Raw genomic sequence first — 6,587 nt, forward strand, 5'->3', positions numbered from 1 at the left:
ACGGTGGGAAAAGAAAAATCCGAGGGATCTGGTGGCGAAATCCAGCCCTGGGTGTGAGAAGGGGGAAAACTCCCCCACAAGATTGAAAGGGATAAAAAGCAACCCTCTGAAAAAAAGGAATAACAACCGAAACCACAACCAAACAAGCTCAGCAAAGACCGGCAACTTACCAAAAAGACACCAGATTTTTTTTTTTTTGTGCCAATTAACAACCTGCCTTAAATGCGGATTTCTGGAGCAATGGTACTTAGCTTCAAAGGGATCGTTTCCTCCGAGCTCTCGATGGTGACTTGTGCCATATAAAAAAGCAATCACGAGGCCAAACCCTTACAATCAGCCCTCTCCCAGCCCCCCGAGGGCTCCGAGGAGCAGGAGGTGCCGCTGGGGACAGGGAAGGGCTGGGAGAGGCTTGGGGATGAAGGGGAAGGCAAGGTCCCCTTCTTCCCCCACCACTTGGGGAGAAAAAAAATCCTCCAAAACCAACCATCAACGAAAAAAAAAGGGACACTCTTGAATTTATGCGGGTAAAAAGTACCATCTGTGTTCTAGCGCTATGGTTTCTTCGATTCACTTTACTTTGAGAGTGATCAGTTGTGTCACAGGAAGGCACCTTGTTGAAAAGAAGGAAAAAAGAAAAGAAAAGAAACGAGACGAGAAGAAAAGGGTATGTGTTCACCAAAAAAAACCCCCACAAAACCAAAAAAAAAACCAAAAACAAACCAAAACCAAAAAAACACCCCAAAAAAAAGAGGAAAGAAAGGACGAAAGAATGAAGAGAGAAAGAAAAAAAAACCCTGCACACGAAGCCCTGAGCGGGCAAGGTCAGAGGACGTCTTGAACCAAAGAGCTCCTGGGGTAGGTGGGCGGTGGAGGGGCTGGGGGGTGTCAGACTGGACACGGTCACACCAAACTGAACCAATGCATTGCTGGACAGAGGGCGGGAGAGAGGGATGGAGAGAGGCAAGAGCAGGAAGGGGCGGGTGCCGCAGCGTATTTTGCCAACCAGAACCCAAAACCTAATGGGAATCTCATCCCCCCAGGACCCCGCTCCCCGCCACTGATTTTTTCCCCTGATGTTGTTTCTTCGTCTTGTCGTGACGTGGTGACGATGGTGGTGGATTCCTGAACCCCATCGAGTAGTATTCAAGGGCTGAAAAGCCAGGAAGGGGGCCTTGGTTTGGGAAGTGAAAAACACAACAGGAAAAAAAAAAAAATTAAAAAAAAAAGGGAAAAAAAGGAAAAGAAAGAAAAAGAAAAAAAAAGAAAAAGAAAAAAAAAAAGAGTAAATGCCACAGGCCCTCAAGGATGCAAAGACATTTCTAGTGAGAACCCGAGACTAAAGGCTACCTCACTTGAGTTTTCAATTTTTGTGATTTGAAAATCACGTCTGATACCAAAGATTTTGTTGCCTTGTCTGGTCTGTGCTGGAAAAGCCACTTTCCCTGCTCCCTGTGGCCAGCCCGGCCCAGAGCCCCTGGCCACCCCCAGCCCCAGCCCCGGCCCTGTCGAGTCCCCAGAGAGCGAGGGAGGAGGCGAGCGAGCGACTCCGGGATGGCAGCGTGGTAGATGAGTGCCTTTTTCTTGTACCAAAGGTGTGTGGCCATTTCTTTGCTCCTCTGCTTTGATCCTAAAGACTCACGGTTACCTCAGCTCTCCACAGGGACAGATTCCCACAGCTCTCGTAGTCTTTGGGTGTTGGGATGAAGGAAAGAAACCCAACACTTGTCCTAATTGAAGAGAAAACATCCCCCTCGCTGAGGGAAAGGTGCTGGTTCCCCGGCATGTCCCCCCTCTCTGATGTCCCTGTGTCCCCCAGCTTGGTCCCCAGGGTCCCTCCATCCAGCCCCTCTTGCCCCAGGAGCGCAGACCTGGTGTCCAGGGACGCTGCTCCCAGGGAAAGGCTTTGCTCCGTGTCCTTCTCCAGCCTCTCAGTGCTGCGACCCCGCAGAAGCCCACGGGGTGACCAAGTGAGTTCCTCACAAGGTGACCAAGTAAGTTCCTCATGGGGTGACCAAGTGAGTTCCTCATGGGGTGACCAAGTGAGCTTCTTCACAAGGTGACAAAGTGAGTTTCCTCACCAGGTGACCGAGTTTCCTCACAGGGTGACCAAGTGAGTTCCTCACCAGGTGACCAAGTGAGTTTCCTCACGAGGTGTTTTTGCTTCACTCAGCTCAGATTCGGGCTTCGGTTCCCGCTTTTGGTAGCACAGCTCGTGGCATTTCTGTTTGGACAAAGGCAGGAGCCGTGGAAAGCTTCACCAAACTCCTCCTCCAAACTCTTCCTTTAGGGAATGGGTTGGAGCTGCGAGTCCTTTCAGTAGGAGCCGTTTCCAGGTCCCCAAAGGGGCGTTTTTGGCTCACTGGGGAAGGTCTCTGCAGCCCCGTCTGCTCCATTCTGCCCCTTGGCTTCAGCAGGAGGACCTGCCAGAGATGCTCTTCCCCAGCAATCTCCAGAATGCCCAATTTAGGGAAATCTTGGGTTGAATTGTACCTGCCTGGTTCAGGCTCCAGCCAAGGCGACTCCTTTGAGTTGGACCAAACTTGCCCAGGGCCAACCCTGGTGTGATTCTTGGGGTTGTCCTGTGCAGGGCCGGGAGCTGGACTTGGTGATCCTTGGGGGTCCCTTCCAACCCGGGAGATTCCAGGATTCCAGGATTCTAACACCCCTGGTGAGAGCAACCCTGTGCGGGTTCCCCATCCTGCTGGGCAGCCTGAGAGGGCCGGTCAGACCCTGTCACCTCCCTGTGCCCCCGTCCCCCTCCACACTATTGCCTTGGCCAGGGCTTGCCCGCCCTCCTGGCCACGCCACCCCTCTTGTCCCCAATCCCCACCTGGCTTGTGATACCAAAGACGTTCTCTATGCAGGAGAAAGCCTTCATTGCCACCCAGCACAGACCTTACAAGCCTTTGACAATGTTCTCTGAAATACCTCAAAATATTTAATGTATAGTTTATGTGATAAAAAAAAAAAAAATTACTTAGCTAGTTTTTGGAATTTGTGACTTGAAGCTTTATACTGTTAAATTATAATTTTGCAGAAGACGGCATGTTCTTATTTCTTTGATGCGTTCAATGGGAGACATATTGAATGTTAAGGAAATGAAAGCTGGATAGTTTCACGATTAAAAAAAAAAGAGAGAGAAAGAGAGAGAGAGAAAGAGAGAGAGAAAGATTAAAAAAAAAAAAAGGACCCTTGGTGTTTACAGATTTCATATTTAAACAAGTCCTTTTAAAAAAAAAAAGAAAAAAAAAAGAAAAACTAATGATGATGACGATACCTTTGCGTTCAGATGTGTTACTTTTCTCTGAGTCATGTCGTACAAGAGTATTTATTATATGTGTTCTGTGTTCAAATGTAATTTAAGGAAGACAAAAAAAAAAGGCAAAAAAAAAAAAAAAGACAAGATGAGAATTTGATTTATGCATGAAAAAAATATACTCTTTCTTGAAGTAATGTAATAATTATTCGGGGAGGGGTGGTGGGGTGGGAGCGGGAGGGGACAAACTGTGCTTTTTTTGTCCACGAGTTTTTGGTTGATGAAGATTTCTCTGCATGGATCATGGTTCTGTTCCAACTCACAACCACGGGAAAGTCATCCTTTATCCCCTTGGTTTCTTCCTTCACCTCTTTTCTTCCTTTCCTCACCCTGAAAATTGCGTGGCAGCCACAGGGGGAGGCAGGGGCTGCTCGGGGGACCCCTGGGGAGGGTGGGGGGCAAAGCCTGGCCCCGTTCCCAGCAAACAGGGTAAGGGAATCTGGGACACGGGACCCTGCCGTGCCCACCCGTCCCTCCTGCCTCCCCCTGAGCTCTGGCTCCTCGCTCTGCTTTGTGGTTTCTGTTTGTTTGTGGGGGGTTTTGGTGGGTTTTGGGTTTGGTTTTTTTGCTTTATCCAGCTCTTGGGTCAAATCCCAAGCGCAGCCAAGAGGAGGAGAGACAATCAGCCACCACCAGAACCTGAGCTGGCAAAACCACGGGGCTCCTCGTGTGCTCTGAGACAAGGGAAACAGCCCTGGGCACCCCAAAACCCCTCTCAGGGCTGAGTCCTCTCCAGGTGATGTTCCCATCCTTGGGACCACCTCACAGCCCTGCCTCTGTGCTTGCCCTGCACAGAAAGAGCTGCTGAAGATGGTGCTGCATCAAGGCCCAGCTGGACCCAGGGATGGAGTGACCCATTTCTGGGGTCTTTGTCCCCAAGAACGTGGTTTGGGTCAGAGGCACACCCAGCGCTCTGTCCCTGACAGACTCTCCTGTGCCGCCAGCCTGGCTCTCACTCTGTGCAGAGATGCCCGTCCCGGCTGAAGAAGAGGAGTGCAGGCAATGGAAGAGGCCCTGGAGGATCCCAACCCAGGATCCCAACCCACCAGCTGGGCTCAGGGCATTTTGGAAGGGCTTTGGAGCTTTCTGCAGTGTCCAGAGTCCACCCCCCTGAGTGGCTCCTTCCTCCCTCTGCTCCTCCTCCTCTCCCTGCTTAAAGATGGGGGGGGAGGAGCAGTGAGAAGGGAGGCCAGGAGGGTGATGGGGACCTGGAGGAGGCAGTGGTGCCATTCCCAGAGCATTTCCCTGAAACTGCTGCTTCCTCAGCCCTTTCCGACCTCTTCTCCACTCGAGGTGGACCCAAAGCTCAGCTCACCATGAGGAAAGAGATCTCAGCTTCCTCAGGCCCCACCAGAGTGGCCCCCAAAAGCCAAGGAAGGTGATTTTCAGTCTGCAGCTTCTGTCTGGTGCCGTGTCCCTGCAGCCTCTGCCGCTAGCCCCGAGATGCTCAGCACCAGGTAGTGGAAGGAAGACCCACTGCCCAAGGACCTGGCTCTTAGGAGGAGATGATGTTGGTTCCAGCAGCACCACTCATCTGCTGACCAACCCTTCTGTCCTCTGGGGAGCTCAGCATCTCCCCCATGTCCCTTTTCCTCCTCCGAGACCTTTTCCACCATGAGAAGCTTGAAGGCCAAGACCACGATTCCAACTGCAAGAAGGTTGGCCAGGCTTGGATACAGCCCCCAGTCACAAGTCCTTGGACCTTACAGAGACCAGCTGGATTCCATCCAGGGGAGACCCTGGAGAAGTCAAAATCTGAGCCCTCTTCCCTGTCCTTTGGCCCAGCAGGACTCTCTGGCTCAGCTGAGTCCTGCCCACACTGGGTCTGGCCGTGCCTGCTGCCCGCCCCAACCAAAATGCCTTGAAGGAGCAACTTGCCACGATACCAAAGATTTTTTTTTCCCCCGCAGGTAATGACAATCTGAGCTCTGTCCTAAAGACAATTCTCTTGACCAGGGTTGCACCCAAAGGGCATTTTTGTGCTATGGGGAGCAGGAGCGAAAACGGGGCCCCGGGAACACCTGCGAGGGTGACAGAGGGCAGTGAGGAAGAGGAGGAGACCTGGGATCTCCCACTGACACCTACTGGTTCATCCTGGCCGCTGTCTCCTACTTGAATTGTGGAAGTTTTCAGGGATTTGGGTCATTCCATTACCTGTGGTGCCCTCGGCCACCCCAGCTGTTCCTCGGGTGGAAGTTTTCCAACGATGGCTTTTATGCTTTGAAACCCCACCGCCGGCAGTGGGGCAGCGCCGTCCCCATCCCACCGGGAAAGCAGGAGGCTCTTGGGGTTGATTTTAAACATCTTTACCCCACTCTGGCACAAGCAGAGCCAAGCTCCAACAACAGCTGTGCTGGTAGGACATTGGCACAGAGGGAGAGAAACGGCTTTGCCAAAAAAATCACCGTTCACCCTTTTTCCTGAACATGCTGAGTCTGGGTGGGGAAGACGATCAGCTCCTCGTTACCCCTCTCCCCAACCCACGTTGGGCACCGTTGGGTGGTCACTGCCCCATCTGCCTGTCCCTGGCACCACCACAGCCCCCAGCGTGGAGCTGGCTCCTTTCCCTTGTCTCAGAGGACACCTGGCCACGGGGCCAGACCTGCAGGAGCTGCCACGAGGAACCCACTTCCTCTCGTGTCTTTCTTTGGGGTTTTTAAAGAGAGGAAATTAAAAACGCAAAGAACAAAATTTGGGTTTGGTTTGGTTTGGTTTTTTTGGTTTTCCTTTTTCCCTTTTGATTTCTAAAGGAAACAAAGGAGTCAGACAGAATCCAGCCTGGCCAGGGAGAACCCACAGCCTCGGCTCTGCCAGCCCAGCCTCCTCCAGAAAACATTGCTCATTTTTCTGTATAGCAATAGGTGACGCTCGTCCTCGTCCTGTGCAGTCCGAGGGCCACATCTCTGAGTTTTTAAATGACTTTTTCCTTCTAATTAAATTAATTTAATTTTTTTGCTGCTGCTGCTTCATTGTTACTCTCATGGGATAAGTTTTATTCTACAGCGAAATGCAATTGTTACTCCTCTGTGTCTTGCAACTATATTTGTTTAAGCTATTTACAAACGTTAAAAAAGAAAAAAAAATAAAATAAAAAAGAGTCTTATGTGTCAGGCACTTTATCCAAACTGTGCTGTGTGCTCTGGAGTTTGTTCCTTGTTCTTTGCAATGACTCATGCAGGGGAAGTTATCAGGAAACTTAACTCCAGCCTGTCAACAGGTTTTAAAAGAGAGAAAAAAATTAATCTCTATTTGTTCATCCTCTACTGGTCAT

This window comes from Aphelocoma coerulescens, chromosome 28, assembly GCF_041296385.1.
Source record: "Aphelocoma coerulescens isolate FSJ_1873_10779 chromosome 28, UR_Acoe_1.0, whole genome shotgun sequence".
Taxonomy (NCBI): Eukaryota; Metazoa; Chordata; class Aves; order Passeriformes; family Corvidae; genus Aphelocoma; species Aphelocoma coerulescens.